We start from the raw sequence: 16,355 nt of genomic DNA on the forward strand, positions 1-16,355 counted from the left end.
AAAATATAAATATATCTGCCTATATTTACAAAAGGAAACAGCATAAAACTAAAACGAATGACACTGGATTATCCACAGGAAATGGGAGAAACAAAGTGAAATGGCTAGGGGAGGGAATGACATCTTTAAGTATTTTAGTATAGTTTGATTTTTGGTACCAAGTTAAAATGTTAAGAATTCAAAATATAAAATTGTATGAGCAAGAATAAAGGGAGAAACCCTGAAATTGAATATAAACATAAACAAATGAATTAAGTAGTATATCAAAAGATCAAATAGATAACATAATCACACAGAAAAGAAACAAAAAAAAGAGAACTAATCCAAGTAATTTATGAATATAATTCTTTGACTACATAACTGCAGATAGTAAACAAAAGAACCACAAAGAAATCTTGAACCTTATTTAGTAAGTTTGTTGTTGGTAATGAGATAGGTCTAGCAATTCTGAAACTCTTTTATGTATATTGTAGAATTGGCCAAATAAGTAAATATTTTGATAATTTAGGAGCCAAGGTTCTCACTGTGGGAGAAGGGAGATACAAACACGGAATGTAGCAAGACAAGGGGGAAAAAATCTCTCTGATACTGAATTTGAATGAGTATCAGTATGAATTTGTTTTGTTTTGTTTACCAAAAAAACGTATTTCCTAAACTGTCCACTGAAAGGGCCCAAAAGCAATGGCACTTAATACCCTGCTCTTGATTTCTAAATACTGTTCCCTTTTAAAAGGAAGCAGGGCTCCTTTGGATTAGTAATAACTGATTAGGCTAAATTTGTCAATAGACACTAAACTCACAATGAAAAGATGCTGGGGAAGAGTTTATTTACACATTCTCAGAGTATCTTTGTACAGATTATTTATTATTTGCAAAGGGGAAAAGTACCTTTATAGTGGAGAAATCTGGTGGACACCACCTTAACCATATGATTAAAGTTAACGTTATCAATAATGGGACAAACTGACATCTGATACATCCTGATATTATCCTTTGAGAAGGACACAATATCATTAAGGTAATATTTCTGCAAAAAATCCATAATCTGAAACACACTATGGTGAAACTATTAAACAAACCCAAACTGAGGGACTTTCCAATAAACAGCAATGCTGCACCTGTCAAAAATACGGCAGAAAGAAGGGCTGAGGATCTCTTCCAGATTACAGGAATAAAGAGCCATGACAACCAAATGCAAGTGTGGGCTGTACTGGGAAAAACAAGTTACTATAAAGAGCAGTACTGGGATAATTGGCAATGTTTGAAATTGGACTGTAAACTTTGATACTAGTATTGTATCAATGTTAAATTTCCTGACGTTGATCACTGCAATGTAGTTGTTAGAATACCCTTGGATTTTGGAAATACAACCCAAAGCATATAGTGGAGAATACATATGATTACTACGACCTAATTAAAAAAGAATATGTAGCGGAAGGGGATTTGGCTCAACTGATAGAGTGTCCTCCAATGATATAGGAGGTCCAGGGTTCAAACCCAGGGCCTCCTGACCCGTATGGAGCTGGCCCATGTGCAGTGCTGATGCGCACAAGGAGTGCCCTGCCACGCAGGGGTGTTCCCCATGTAGGGGAGCCCCGCGCGCAAGGAGTGTGCCCCACACAAAAAAAGCACAGCCTGCCCAGAAGTGGCACCACACACACGGAGAGGTGATGCAGCAAGATGATGCAATAAAAAGAGACACAGAGTCCCAGTGCTGCTGACAAGAATACAAGCACACACAGAAGAACACACAGAGAATGGACACAGAGAGCAGACACTGGGGGGGTGGGGAGGGGGAGAAGGGGAGAGAAATAAATAAAAAATAAATCTTTTTTAAAAAAAGAATGTGTTTCCCTAGTGCCTTCTTTTCTTCACTTTATTTTCAAAGCTTTAGGTTATAGGAAAGTCACATAGAAAATAGAGGATTCCCGTACAGTACACCCCCTCCCCTTCTAACATCTTCCCCTTATTAATAACATCCTACATGAGTATAGTACTTTTATTACAACTGAATGAAGCATTGCCACTAACCATGGTCAATGGTTTACATTATGGTTTATATTTTGGATTGTACACTTTCATAGGTTTTGATGAAATTTAAAGTGGCCTGTATCTGTTATTGCTAGATCGTGCAGAACAATTCCAATGCCCTAAAAATACCCTATGTTCCATCTATTCTTCCCTCTCCTTCCCCCTGGAACACAGAGTAACCACTAAGTTCCAATGCTTCAATACTGAGGGCCTGACATACTAGTCAGCTTTCTTTTATCAGTTTTACATCACTCAACTTAAGGTCTTCAAGACTGATCCAGGTTATCCGGGGTGTTAATACTGCATTCCTCCTTACAGCTGAGTAATATTCCATTGTGTGTGTATACCACAATTTGCTTATCCATTCTTCTGCTGAGGGACCCTGGGGGTGCTCACAACTTACGCCGATAGTGAATAATGCCGCCGTGAACACTGGTGAGCACGTACCGGTCTGCGTCCCTGCTTTCAATTCTTTTGGATATATACCCAGCAGTGGGACTGCTGGGTCAATGGCAATTCTATAGTTAGCTTCCTTTGAACCGCCAAACCGTCCTGCAGAATGGCTGCACCATTCTACATTCCCACCAGCAGTGGATGAGGGTTCCCCCTCCTCCACATCCTCTCCCACACTTGTAGCTCTGTTCTTTTAACAGCCACCAGTCTAATGGGTGTAAGATGGTATCTCATTGTAATTTTGATTTGCATTTCCTTAATACCCAGTGATGTTGAGCATATTTTCATGTGCTTTTTAGCCCTTTGTATTTCCTCTTTGGAAAAGTATCTATTCAAATCTCTAGCTCATTTTTAAAACAGGTTGTTTGTCTTTTTATTTTCAAGATGTAGGATTTCTTTATATAAGCTGGATATTAGACCCTTATCAGATAAGTGTTTCCCAAATATTTTTTCCCATTGAGTTGACTGCCTTTTCATTTTCTTGACAAACTCCTTTGAAGAGCAAAATTTTTAAGGTTGAGAAGGTCTTATTTATCTATTTTTTTCTTTCATTTCTCGAGCTTTAGGTATAAGGTTTATGAAACCATTTCCTACTACAAGTTCTTGAAGATGCTTCCCTACATTACCTTCTAGGAGCTTTATGGTCTTGGCTCTTATATTCAGGTTTTGATCCACCTTGAGTTAATTTTTGTAGAGGGTCTGAGATGGTGATCACTTCTCTGTCCTTTGGCTATGGATATCCAGTTCTCCCAGCATCGATTGATGAACAGGTCATTCTTTCCCATTTGAGTGGGTTTGGTAGACTTGTCCAATAACAGTTGATTAAGTGATGATCTATATCAAAACTCAGTTCAGTTCCATTGGTATGTCTATCCTTGTGCCAACACCATGCAGTTTTGATCTCTGTAGCTTTGCAGTATGCTTTAAAGTTAGGTAGCGTGATTCCTCCAATTTTATTTTTCTTTTACAATATGTTTTTGGCTGTTTAGGGCCCCTTGCCCTTCCAAATTAATTTCATAATTGGCTTTCCCAGTTCAGTAAAAAATGCTGTGGTGATTTTTATTAGGATTGCATTAAATCTGGTAACTCTATTGGGTAGGGCAGATATTTAATTGATATTTAGTCTTCCAATCCATGAACATGTAATATTCTTCTATTTATTTATTTATTTATTTATTTTATTTTATTTTTTTTTTAAATTTTTTATTTTATTTATTTAATTCCCCTCCCCTCCCCCGGTTGTCTGTTTTCTGTGTCTTTTTGCTGCGTCTTGTTGTCTTGTTTCTTTGTCCGCTTCTGTTGTCGTCAGCGGCACGGGAAGTGTGGGCGGCGCCATTCCTCGGCAGGCTGCTCCCTCCTTCACGCTGGGCGGCTCTCCTTATGGGTGCACTCCTTGCACGTGGGGCTCCCCTACGCGGGGGACACCCCTGTGGGGCACGGCACTCCTTGCGCGCATCAGCACTGCGCATGGGCCAACTCCACACGGGTCAAGGAGGCCCGGGGCTTGAACCGCGGACCTCCCATGTGGTAGACGGACGCCCTAACCACTGGGCCAAAGTCCGTTTCCCTCTTCTATTTATTTAGATCTTCGATTTCCTTTAACAACATTATTATATAGTTTTCTGTGTACAAGTCTTTCACATATTTTAGTTTTTTTTTTTAAAGATTTATTTACTTATTTCTCCCCCCTCCCTCCACTGTCTGCTCTCTGTGTCCATTCACTGTGTGTTCTTCTGTGTCTGCTTGTAGTATTCTCATTAGCAGCTCTGGTAGCCAATCCCGGGACCTTCTGGAGTGGGAGAGAGATGATCATTTCTTGCACCACTTCAGCTCCCTGATCTGCTGCGTCTCTTATTATGTCTCCTCTGTGTCTCTTTCTGTTGCATCATCTTGCTGTGCCAGCTCTCAAGAAAATTTTTTGGCTTTTTTGGGGGGGAGATTTCAGACTACAGAAAAATTAGAGCTATGGCAGAGGAGGATCACTGGTGCAGGATGTCAGTGTTGGGGGGATGTGTGGGGAAGGATGCACCCAGGCCATGCCTGTCTGGAATATAGGGCATGTAGTCATGAGGTGTTATCTCAGTGGATGGAGGCCCACACAATAACCAACAAAAGATTAAATTCTCTTCCCAGAGTATACGTCTACATTCTCTAATAGAGTGGCAAGAATCTCTAGAGTACATAATTAAAAAGGACAGACCAATACGCCAAGCCCTTGATATTATGTTTATACTTATGAACCTCATTCTTGTAAAATTGAAGTTTAGCCTAGAAATATATATTGCCTAAGAGTGACTTCCTGAAAACCTCCTTGTTCAAATGTGGCCCCTCTCTAAGCTGAACTCAGCATATAGTCTCACTGCCTTCCCCCCATGAGGGACATGACTCCTGGGAATGGGCCTACCTGGCACCAAGGAATTATTTCTAAGCACCAGCTAGCGAAGCATTTGGAAAAAGACCTTGACCAAAAGGGGGAAATATTAAATACAAATGAGTGTTTATAGCTAAGCGAATTCAAAGTGAGTTGGGAAGTCTTTCCAGAGGTTATGCTTATACACATATCAGGAGGATCTTACTGACTGCCTCAGTAAACAATGCCCCAAGCAGAAGCGTTTCTGAGGGCTCTAGAGACATCTGAACATTATAGGAAAGGCAGACAACCTCAGGAATTTGGCGCCCTGTCAGTGGGCCTTACCTTGGAATCTATGTTAACCTATCTCACCAATGTAACAGACTCATTTATAATTTTCCTACACATGGTTCTTCTGCCCCTTTTATTTGAACCTGTAATTAGCACTATGCCCATTAAATATATGCCCCAGAGACTTAAATCTTCTGGCTGTTCATATGCTGGTTGAGCCCAGAATCTCAGCAGCGTTAGAGCCAACACCCACTCTCCAGTTCATTGGACTCACCCAGGATAATTAACAAAAGGATGACAATGGACAATGCCCATCCCAAAAAACAGAGAGTATCTGCAACTGCAAGCAAGAAAGTTCCATCAATCTGCCCCATGGGATCTAAAGCACCCTCTCAAATGGAAGCAGAGTGGGCATCACCACCCCCAAATCCTCAAGACTAAAGAATGAACAAACATACAGAGAGAATGCAATTATGGACCAAAGAAGACTTATTATTAAAATTATTCTAGTAATGAAACAACCTGTACAATTGATATAAAGATAGTGGTCACCAGAGGTTCTTAGGGGCGGGAGAGGGAAGAATAGGTATAACATGGGGCATTTGAGAGACACTGGAATTGTTCTGCATGACACTGAAATGATGGTTACAGGCCATTATTTATTTTGTCAAAACCTATAAAATTGTATGGTGCAAAGTGTAAACCACAATGTAAACTACAGACCTTGGTTAGTGGCAATGCTTCAATACTTGTTCATCAATTGTAACAAATATACCACACTAATGAAAGATGTTATTAATAGGGGAAAATGTGAGAGGGGAGGGGATAAGGTATATGGGAATGCCCTATATTTTCAATGTAACTTTTCTGTAATGTAAAACTTCTTTTAAAATAATGTTAAAAAAAAAAAAAACTAATAAATCCATCATCCATATGGAATCTAAGCCCCCTCTTGATAAAGAGGTGGAATGGGCATCACCATCCCAGGGTTCACAGGATGAAGGAATAAAATATGGATTAGTGTGGACTTACTGATATTCTACTATGGAACTATTGTGACTCTAGCAATGGAAGAAATTGTAGCATTCATGTGGGGAAAGTGGCCACAGTAGTTGCTGAGGGAAGGGAGAGGGAAAAAGAGATGTGATGTGGGGGTATTTTTGGGACTTGGAATTGTCCTAAATAATATTTCAGATGCTGGACATTATATATCCTGCCATAACCCACTGAATGGACTGGGGGAGAGTGTAAACTACAATGTAAACTATAATCCATGTGGCACAGCAATGCTCCAAAATGTATTCACCAAATGCAATGAAGGCACCACAATAATGAAAGAGGTTGTTGATGTGGGAGGAACGGGATGGGGGGGAGTGGTGGTGGAGGGGCATATGGGAACCTCTTAAATTTTTTGAATGTAACATTTAAAAAAAATAAAAAGATCATAGGAAAAAAAACGAATAAAGAATAGGAATATTTGTATATGTGTGTGTGCATGTGTGGGTGGGTAAGCATTACATACATGTACTATATACACATATACACACATATTGAGAGATATTAGGTTTTGTAAACCATGCTTTTATACAAAATATGTTTTGTAGATCAATTGCCTATTTTCTTATAATATACAAATAATTTAACTGAAGAATAGATAATACAAGGTTATTTTATAGCAGGTATAACTATTATTCGAAAAGCAAAATGTTTATATTTAACTAATCATAAATAATTTTTTTCAGTGGGGTCTTTCACACATGTAAGAAATATCTTTGGTCCTATTTTTTTTAATTGAGACATAAAACCCGTATCACAAATTTCATCCTTTTAAAAAGTACAACTCAGGGTTTTATAGCATATTCACACAACTGTGCAAGCAATGCCACTATCTAATTCCAGAACATTTTTATCACCTCCAAAAGTCACCCCACTCCCACGCCCCTGGCAACCACTAGTCAACATCGTCTCTCTGGATTTGCCCATTCTGGATGTATCCTATCAATGTGATTATACGCTATGTGGTCTTGTGACTGCCTTCTTTCCCTTAGCATAATATATTCAAGGCTCATCTACGCTGGATCGTGCCATAGTCGTTCATTACATTTTATAGGTGAATAATATCCCATTGTATGGCTAAAATAAATGGTTTCATTTATTCATTCAGTTGGTGGACATTTGGATTAATTCCACTTTTTAGCTATTATGAATAATGATACTATGAACATTCATGTACAAGATTTTATGGGAACATATGCTTTCAGTTTTCTTGGGCTTATACTAAGGAGTGGAGTTTTTGAGAAAAAAAGACTTTTCCAAAGTGGCTACACCATTTCTGGTCACCTTTCTTTTACTATATCTGTCTTTCCCTTTTGCTCTTTATCTTTCTCTCTCCAGTCTAACATATTAAAAAAAAAATAGATTTATAGCACATTGTTATACATTTATATACACTGTCTTAAGCATTTATATAATGTTACAGTATCTCAAATTAGTGCCTAGTAATAATAATAAAGTAAAACGGAAATTGGCCATCTGGACCAACGAGCAGTTTTTCAAAAGGTACTTTGCAACCACTCAGAAGAGGAAATTGATGGAAACCTCAGGAGACAGTATTTTTTTCTACCTTCCAAAGTGGTGCCAACTCCAAATTAAGGTAAATCAGGAACAGATGCTACCATCTTAGCATTAAAAAAAGACATAACTAAATCCACCAAAAAACCATGACATATTATACAACTGAGAATACAATGATTAAAATACAGCTGACCATTCATTTCATAAGTGTTTTTGAAGCATTTCTACCATGCTGGCAATATTGATTCACTGGCAATATTTATATGTTTATATAAATTATAAGTTTATATTTCACGGAATGGTATAGAGGCATGGCTGTGGTAACAGGCTTTGGATAGATGAATCTGAGCTGGAATCTTCATCTCCCCATTTACAAGTAATGTGACACTAATTCTTAGCTAGAGGTACATGATTTGTAAAGTTACTTACTTTATTGCATTTGTTATGAGGACTAAATGAACCAGTGGATTTTATGATGCTAAATGAAGTAATTTCATCAGAGCATATGGTAGGCACTAGATGTATGTACATGCATAAAGTAGGCACTCAGTAAATGATTGTTATTGAAACTAAAAGATCAGTTATACATAAGTTCTCTACATAGGTGAAAAGCAACATCTTAAAAAGAATAGAGGCAAAAGATTTTCTACTTAGCTGAGAGAGTCACATAGTAAATTTTTGTTATTCTCAACATGATTAATAAATAAAAAGTACCTAGTTAAATAGAGTGTATTAAGCATTCAAGAAAGTACCTCAAGCTTATCTAGAAGTAGTTCTTTTAGTAACTGGAGCACCACTTAGTTCACTGGATCAATTTATGGGCCCTCAAAGGTGTCAAAATGCATAGAACTTTATAAGAAGAATTTGGAGGAGCAAAACTTAGTGATGTCTTTAAAAGATTAATTTGATGTTATTTATGTTTTTTAGACTTCTTTTGAAATCTGCCACACGTCTATAATGAACAGATATGGAACTTTATCTCCTAAGAGTTCTTAATTATAAAGCAAAGCAAAATAATTACATTATTTTTTACAATGCTTAATTTCTTATTGAATCTATTAAATCCAAGAATGTTTTGATTATGTACTCCTGAAGTAAAACAAAACAAAACAAAAAAGAAAACAGGATTTTTAGCTACTTATTGAGAATATTTAAATTAAATGCTAAATTTTAAACCTTCTAATGCTAAAAGAACTGCAAATGTCCCCATTTAATATGTTATTTGAGCTATTGTTACTCAAAGTGTATTAACTGAATGGGAATGTTGATGGAAATATAAAAATTTATTTCATAAAATTATATATTCATTAGGATGAATTCATTAATTATGGCTGTATTAAAGTTCAGTTTTCTCTCAATTATTGTTTTATGGTCACGTTCAATGTTAAAAATAACATATTTAATATGCATTTAATAAGATACATAGCAACTAAGGGCTTTTAATTAGATTTACTAATATAATAACTTCTAAATGTTATTTTAAAGTTAGATGTACCACTGAAGTCTCTAGAAAGGCTATGTTAAGAAAAGTCTGGATGGTGCTGAATCAATTTGAGAGGAAATGCGGGACCCTATATCCAATATGGATATAATTTTTTGCATATGACTCTCTTTCCAGCTCAAAGGTCTGGAATTTGACATTTTAAGCTAGCTCAAGTTTCTGTTGCCCTACCAAAGTTATACATAATTGATAAGCACTTAGAGTACGCTTTACTAAACTTTCCTTTCCAGATATATAGACCTATTCGGATTATCTTCTAAATATTTCAGGTAGATCAATTACCATGTCAGAAAGTTATTAGATTACTTGCTGTGGCTCATCAGAAAGGGATCATGCAACATGTCGAGGACAGGCAACAAAAGAAATGATAGGACTGCTCACAGTTTGTAGCTTTCAAAAAATAAACACTAATTAATTTTAATTTACTTCCTCTGAATAAAACCTAGAAGTAGTTCTATATGTTGCAGAAAAGGTACTGGGATAGATCTACAGCTATCATAGTAAAATTTAAATAATTATCACTAGCTTATTACTATAATTTTTTTCTTTGGAATCTGGAATTCTTTTAAATGCATCTATCTTAAAAATGGTCAATTATAATATTGAAATTAGAGTAAAATTTTTTGTGATCAAGATTAAATCCATTCTAAAGTTTTGGTTTTTTATAGTTGTATTATGTTTCAAATATCTAAGGGCACTTTTATAATTTTTATAGTATTCCCGACTTTTGTATTAACATTTACGTATATGTCAATTTGTTTGTTTTTATAAATGTTATTGGCTTTTATAAAACTTTATAATCTTATACTTCTCTGTTATACTATATTCTTTTCTTTAATAGAAACAAAGGTAGACGGAAGAAGAGAAACATTGCAAAGTGTTAGCTCTGTCTCTGTGCTTGGAGTCTCTGAATGATCACGGAGAATAAATGAGAAAATTCAAACCCTAAGAGAAAATATAACATGACAGGTGTACATGCAGAGAAAATGACATGTTTTTTCTTAGTAATCTAGAATTTAATTGGGTACAATATTGATAAAAATTTCACAGCAATCTTAAATGTGTTTAAGGCATGAGATGTGTTAAGAATAATGTACAACTAGGTACTGCTGTGCTGTTATATAATAAGTTAACAATTTGAAAGCCATAATATATAGCTATTAATAATTCATATAAATGCATATGTTGAGAATAATCATGCCACCAGTTTTTTCATGCATTCCAAGAAATGAATTTGGGTTCTAAATGCATGTCAGTCCTAATATTGTTAAAATAAATATGCATGAAAAATAAGAAATATTCCATTGAAAAGAGATATTTACTATTACCAAAATTATATTTTTAGGATTATATATTTCTAGGTGCCAAAACAAAGATAAGCACAGCCTCTTGAGAGCAGGGACTGTGTTTACTTCTAGGTAAAAAGAATAATGCTAGTGAAAGACTCAAAGTATTGCAAAGCTGGTAAGAATGGAGACTTCCCTAAAAGTCAACTTTGTTGAGTATTTATCATTACATCAGGTTGCTATATGAAATTCCTAGTATTTGACTTTCGTACCCACAAAAAAGGCAATTTCATGATTTAGTCTTGTAATTGTAATTGACCCATAACACATGGAAAACCTTTAAATAAAAAGGAGGGTTTTTCCCATTGTTATTTTTATAAAGTAGTCCATAGAAGAGTTGAATATGATAAAAGTATTTTTAATATTTTTCCAAGCAATAGGAAGGTATAAAAAAAAATGAAGTTGTAGATCTCTTCAAACTAAAAGGAGGTCTTTTTAAAAAAAATCAAACTGTATCAATCAATATTCAGGAGTTACCAAAATATACAATTAACAATTCTGTCAGTCAATTGCTCAAAGATATTTATGCAATGTTCACTTGTTTTTAGTCTAATAGTCAGAAGGGGTAGAGAGAAACAAAAAAAGAGGGCAATAAGGTAATTAGATACATCAATGCTACTGAACTTTCTTCATGGACAAACTAATTTCCTTAAAAAAGACATCTAAATGACAGATATTTAACCACATCAGAAGGAGATATGTAATACATAGTGTAAGCAACAAAATAAGTAGTCAGATTGCTCATATTAGTATGAGTAAGAGACCAGATTGATTTGGTAGTAGAAACCAAGTCACTTACTTACTTGTTCAATTACCTGTTAGACATTTACTGAACAATTACAACATGCCAATAGGCACTCTATAGATGTACTGGGAATGCCAGCATTGATGACCAAGCGTGGGCAAAGTCTGTTTTATCACCTCCTCCCTTCACAGGCTCAGGTATCTGGCAGGCCAGCACACACATGATCTCTTAGGTATGGAGATCTGTGAGGAGGTCTGGGCTAAGTGGCATTATGATCCTCCTTCATTCCAGTGATGTTCTAGGGTCCCTTCCAAATCCACACTCCAAGCAGGCATGGCCTAGTGAACCTGCCCTTTACTTAAATGAACACACTACTTGTCCTCAATAGTTTCCACGTTTTGCCATCTAGAGGCTTATTAAAAATCAAAAGGTCCAGGGAAGCAGATGTGGCTCAATAGATTGGGCTCCCGTCTACCATATGGGAGGCCCTGGGTTTGCTTTCTAGGGTCTCCTTGTGAAGGCAAAGCTGGCCCGCACCCACGGAGAGCTGACAGCCTGCACCCATGGAGAGCTGGTACAGCGAGATGACGCAACAAAGGAAGACAAGCAGACACAGAAGAATGCGTAGTGAATAGACACAGAGAGCAGAGAGCAAGCAAGGTGGGGGGGGGGGCGGCGGCAGATAAATAAATAAAAAATAAATCTTAAAAAAAAAAATCAAAAAGGTCTAAAAGCTAGAGACCCAGAAAAGCAAACAAACAGCAGATTCTTACTTGGATTCTTTTCCATGCCACATCCTCAATCTTTAATCTGAGATCTGAGGCATGAAGAAGAAAAGTACGGATCTCACTGAAAATAGTTTACCGATCATAACAGCACCCTTCTGTCCTTCCATGGAGAAAAGAGGAAATTAAGCCTTCTCACCTCCCTCCTGGTCTCATGTGCTTCCTGGTTCTTTGTCATTATCAGGTTTTATATATGTGGAATCAACAGTATTGTTATTAACATAGAGTTCCCCTATCCCTCCAAAGAGGAGATCCTGGGATATGAAAGGCATTCATACAAATACAATCCAAAAGGAAGTTCAGATTTTAAAATAGCCACAAAATTCATTTGGCCTCTATCTGAAGGTGCAGTGCCATTGCTGGTGTTAGTGGCATTTTAGAAATGTTCTGCCCATTGTGCTGAAGTTCCTATGACAAAATACAGTCTTTGCTCTATTGCAAGAGACAATCTCTTCTGATTACAAAAAGAGTAAACACTGACTTTTTTTAATGCCATAATGCAGCCTGAAAATTAAGATTTGCTTATTCTATACCTCTGCAAACAAGTTTGATTTTAAATTAAGGGAATACTCAATTTATTTTTAGAAAAATGGGAACGAGTAGGGAGCAATTTAAATCGAAAGTGACTGAACACAATTGAAAACTTCAAGGAATTTCCCTTTTATACAAGAATATATTTTACTTTAACTTATGTGAATGATAGCCAAGAACCTGTGAAAAAATTTGAATTTTAAATTGGCTTGGATATTCCTACTTGACTTTCAAATAGCTTGATATAAGTACAGATTCAGCACACCAAGCAAATAACCTTACCTACCAAGACTTATTTGCAAGGCCATGCAAGGGAGTAGTAACTGTTCAGAGAGCTTTCACCAGCTGCAAGCAATAACCAAAACAAAATGACTTTAGAGTCTGACACACCTGAGTAAAATGCTGGCGACAACATTTATCAGTCTGTGACTTCAACCTAAGTTTCCTCATCTATAAAATAGTGATAAAAACACCAACCTTACATGTTGTCATAAAGAAAAAACAAGACTAGCACACAGTAACTGTTGACATATTGTAAATTTTTAAAAAATTGTAGGCCAGAGATGCTCAGCCCTTATTCAAGATGCCCTGGTATCTTAAGAGGTCATAACATTTTTGGAATAAAAGCTACTTTTATTTACTTCATTTTACAAAACACATAGGCTCTATCAATAAAGGACGGGCAGAAATACCATAAAAAACTATGGAACACATACTGCCTCTTCCAAAAAGCTGGAATTTCATGACAAAGGTTTTTATTATGAAAAATAATTGAAGAATATAGAAAATTTTAAAAGGTACATGCAAATTATAAAGAATGATATTTTGTTATTTCACAGAAAGTTGGAAGAATGCTAGAAGTTTTTATTTTTATGATTATCCAAGAAAATATTTAAGGTCAAACACATTTTTTCCCCCTATCACCAGGCAGTGTTTATAATATGATGATTTCATTAATCATTAATAATCTAAAAATGAGAGACTGTGAATATAAATGGCCTGTCCCCAAAGACTTAGTGAATTCTAACCCAGGCCCTGAAATGCTGTATAATGCTAAATAAAGCCTCTAATCCTTTAACTCCAATTAAATTATTTTAAGTAATCTGTTTAGCATAGTTTATGCAAAGCATAACACAGACAAGAAGATAAAGTTATCTATATTTAATTTGCTGCAAATCTAATTAGTAACACTATCACTCTTCCTTACAACCAAATTCCAGATTTTTTTTAAAGAACATTACTCTGGTAACACACATACAACCTAAAATTTCCCATTTTACTCACCTTCAGATATACATTTCAGTGGTGTTAATTATATTCTTAATGCTGTGCCGCCACTACCATAATCCACATTGCTGTATTTATTTTTATTAGAGAAATTATAGCTTTACAGAAGAAGCATGCATAAAATACAGAAAAACAAGAAATGCTTCACGAATGGGTATGTCATTCTAGCACAGTGGCCATGTTAATCTTTTCTGTATTGTCCAAACTTTTGCATATGTCCTGCCAAAGTGAGCACTGTCATACTTAATTCTTAAATGTGATTCATAGCTAGTTTATTAAACGGTATTTATAGTCTAGGAAATTAAGCAACATGGTGCTTGAAGATAATATCCTGTGAATGAAGTACTCAGTAAATAAATATTAAGCTGGTAAATAAAATGTTATTTATAAATCAGAATTTATAAATTCAGAATTTATAACTTATAAATATAACAAAGTAGACTTTTCTATTTTTCTAAAAGTTGACTGTTGGAATTTTGAGTGGTATTGCATTAAATCAATAAATCAGTTTGGGAAAGGATTTACATAATCATGATATTTAGCCTTCTAATCCATGAAAAAGAATGTCTTTCCATTTGTTTAGGTCTTCTTTGATTTTCTTTCATCAGTGTTTGTAGTTTTCTGAAAACTACATTCCTTTACATCTTTGTTTAAATTGATTCCTAAAAAAAAAAAAAAAAAATTGATTCCTAGGTCTTTTTGTTTCTTATTTTTGTTTTTTGCTGTTGTAAATAAAATTCTTTTCCTGATTTCTTTCTCAGATTGTTCAGTTCCAGTGTACAGAAACATTACTGATTTTTGCATGTTGATCTTGTATCTTGCCACTTTGCTGAACTGATTTATTAGCTCAAGGAGCTTTGTCATAGACATTTTGGAATTTTCTAACTATAGGATCATGTAATCTGTTAATAGTGACAGTTCTTCTATTTGGATGCATTTTATTTTATTGTCTAATTGCTCCAGCTAGAACTTTAGCACAATGTAGAATAACATTGGTGACAGTGGGCATCTTTGTCTTCCCGATCTTGGAAAGCTTTCAACCTTTCCCTATTGAGTACAAAGTTGGCTGTGGGTTTTTCATTCATACACTTTATCATATTGAGAAATTTTCCTTCTATTCCTAACTTGTGAAGCGTTTTTATCAAGAAAGGATGCTGGGTTTTGTCAAATGCCTTTTCTGCATCATTTGAGATAATCATGTGGATTTTTTTTCCTTCAAGTTGTTAATATGGTGTATTATGCTAACTGATTTTCTGGCATTGAACCACTCTTGCAAACCAGGCATAAATTCCACTTGATTATGATGTATAATTCTTTTAAAATGCTATTGGATTCTATTTGTTAAGTATCTTGTTTAGAATTTTTACATTTATGTTCATTAAAGAGATTGGTCTGCAATATCCTTTCCTTAATATATTTTTAACTGGCTTTGGTATTAGGGTGATAGAAAGTGTTGGGTAATTTTTCCTCCTTTTCAATTTTTTCGAAGAGTTTAAATACGATTGGTACTAATTATTCTCTAAATGCTTGGTAGAGTTCACCTGTGAAGCCATCTTGCCCTGGACTTTTCTCTGTTCAGAGATATTTGATGACTGATTTAATCTCTTTAAAATGTGATTGGTTTATCGAGTTCCTATATTTCTTGTAGAGTCAAAGTAGGTTGTGCATTTCTAGAAATTTTTCCATTTCATCTAGGTTGTCTAATTGCTGGCACAGAGTTTCTCATAATATCCTCTTAAGTTCCTTTTTATTTCCGTGGGGTCAGTCGTAATACTTCCCCTTTCATTTCTGATTTTGCCACTTCTTTTTTTACTTTGTCAGTCTAGTTAAGGGATTGTCAATTTCATTGCTCTTCTCAAAGAAACCAGATTTTGGTTTTGTTGATTCTATTGTTTTTCTGTTCTCAATTTCATTTACTTCTGCTCTAATTTATTATGTCTTTCCTGCTGCTTGCTTTGGGATTGGTTTGCTGTTCTTTTTCTAAATCCTCCAGATGTTCAGTTAGTCTTTGAATTTAGCTCTCTCTTCTTTTTAAATACAGGTGTTTAGGGCTATAAATTATCCTTAAGCATTGTTTTCACTGAATCCCACAAGTTTTGATAAGTTGTGTCCTCATTTTCATTCATCTCGAGATATTTATTAATTTCTTATAATTTCTTCTTTGACCCACTGATTTTTTAGGAGTTTAGACTCCAGACACTTGCAAACTTTCCCTTTTCCCATCTATTATTGATTTCCAGCTTCATTCCATTATGATCTGAGAAGGTACTCTGTATAATTTTAATCTTTTTATATGTATTGAGACCTGCTTTGTGACTCAACATGTGGTCAATATGGAGAAACATCCATGAGCACTTGAGAAGAATGTATAAGCCACTGATTTCGGATGCAACGTTCTGTATATGGCTGTTAGGTCTAGCTCGTTTATCACATTGTTCAAGTTCTCTGTTTCCTTGTTGAT

At 35.4% G+C, this 16,355-nt stretch overlaps 1 protein-coding gene and 1 non-coding gene across 2 annotated transcripts in view; both read right to left on the reverse strand.

The window, feature by feature from the left end:
- ABCD2 (ATP binding cassette subfamily D member 2) overlaps window positions 1-16,355 on the reverse strand; it is a 75,227-nt gene that overhangs the window by 34,231 nt on the left and 24,641 nt on the right. The gene's annotated exons all lie outside the window — the stretch shown is intronic.
- LOC111767294 (U6 spliceosomal RNA) lies at window positions 14,023-14,129 on the reverse strand. Its single transcript, XR_002799147.1, has one exon. It is a non-coding gene; the product is annotated as a U6 spliceosomal RNA (small nuclear RNA).

This window comes from Dasypus novemcinctus, chromosome 12 (genome assembly GCF_030445035.2).
Source record: "Dasypus novemcinctus isolate mDasNov1 chromosome 12, mDasNov1.1.hap2, whole genome shotgun sequence".
In the NCBI taxonomy this organism is placed as follows: domain Eukaryota; kingdom Metazoa; phylum Chordata; class Mammalia; order Cingulata; family Dasypodidae; genus Dasypus; species Dasypus novemcinctus.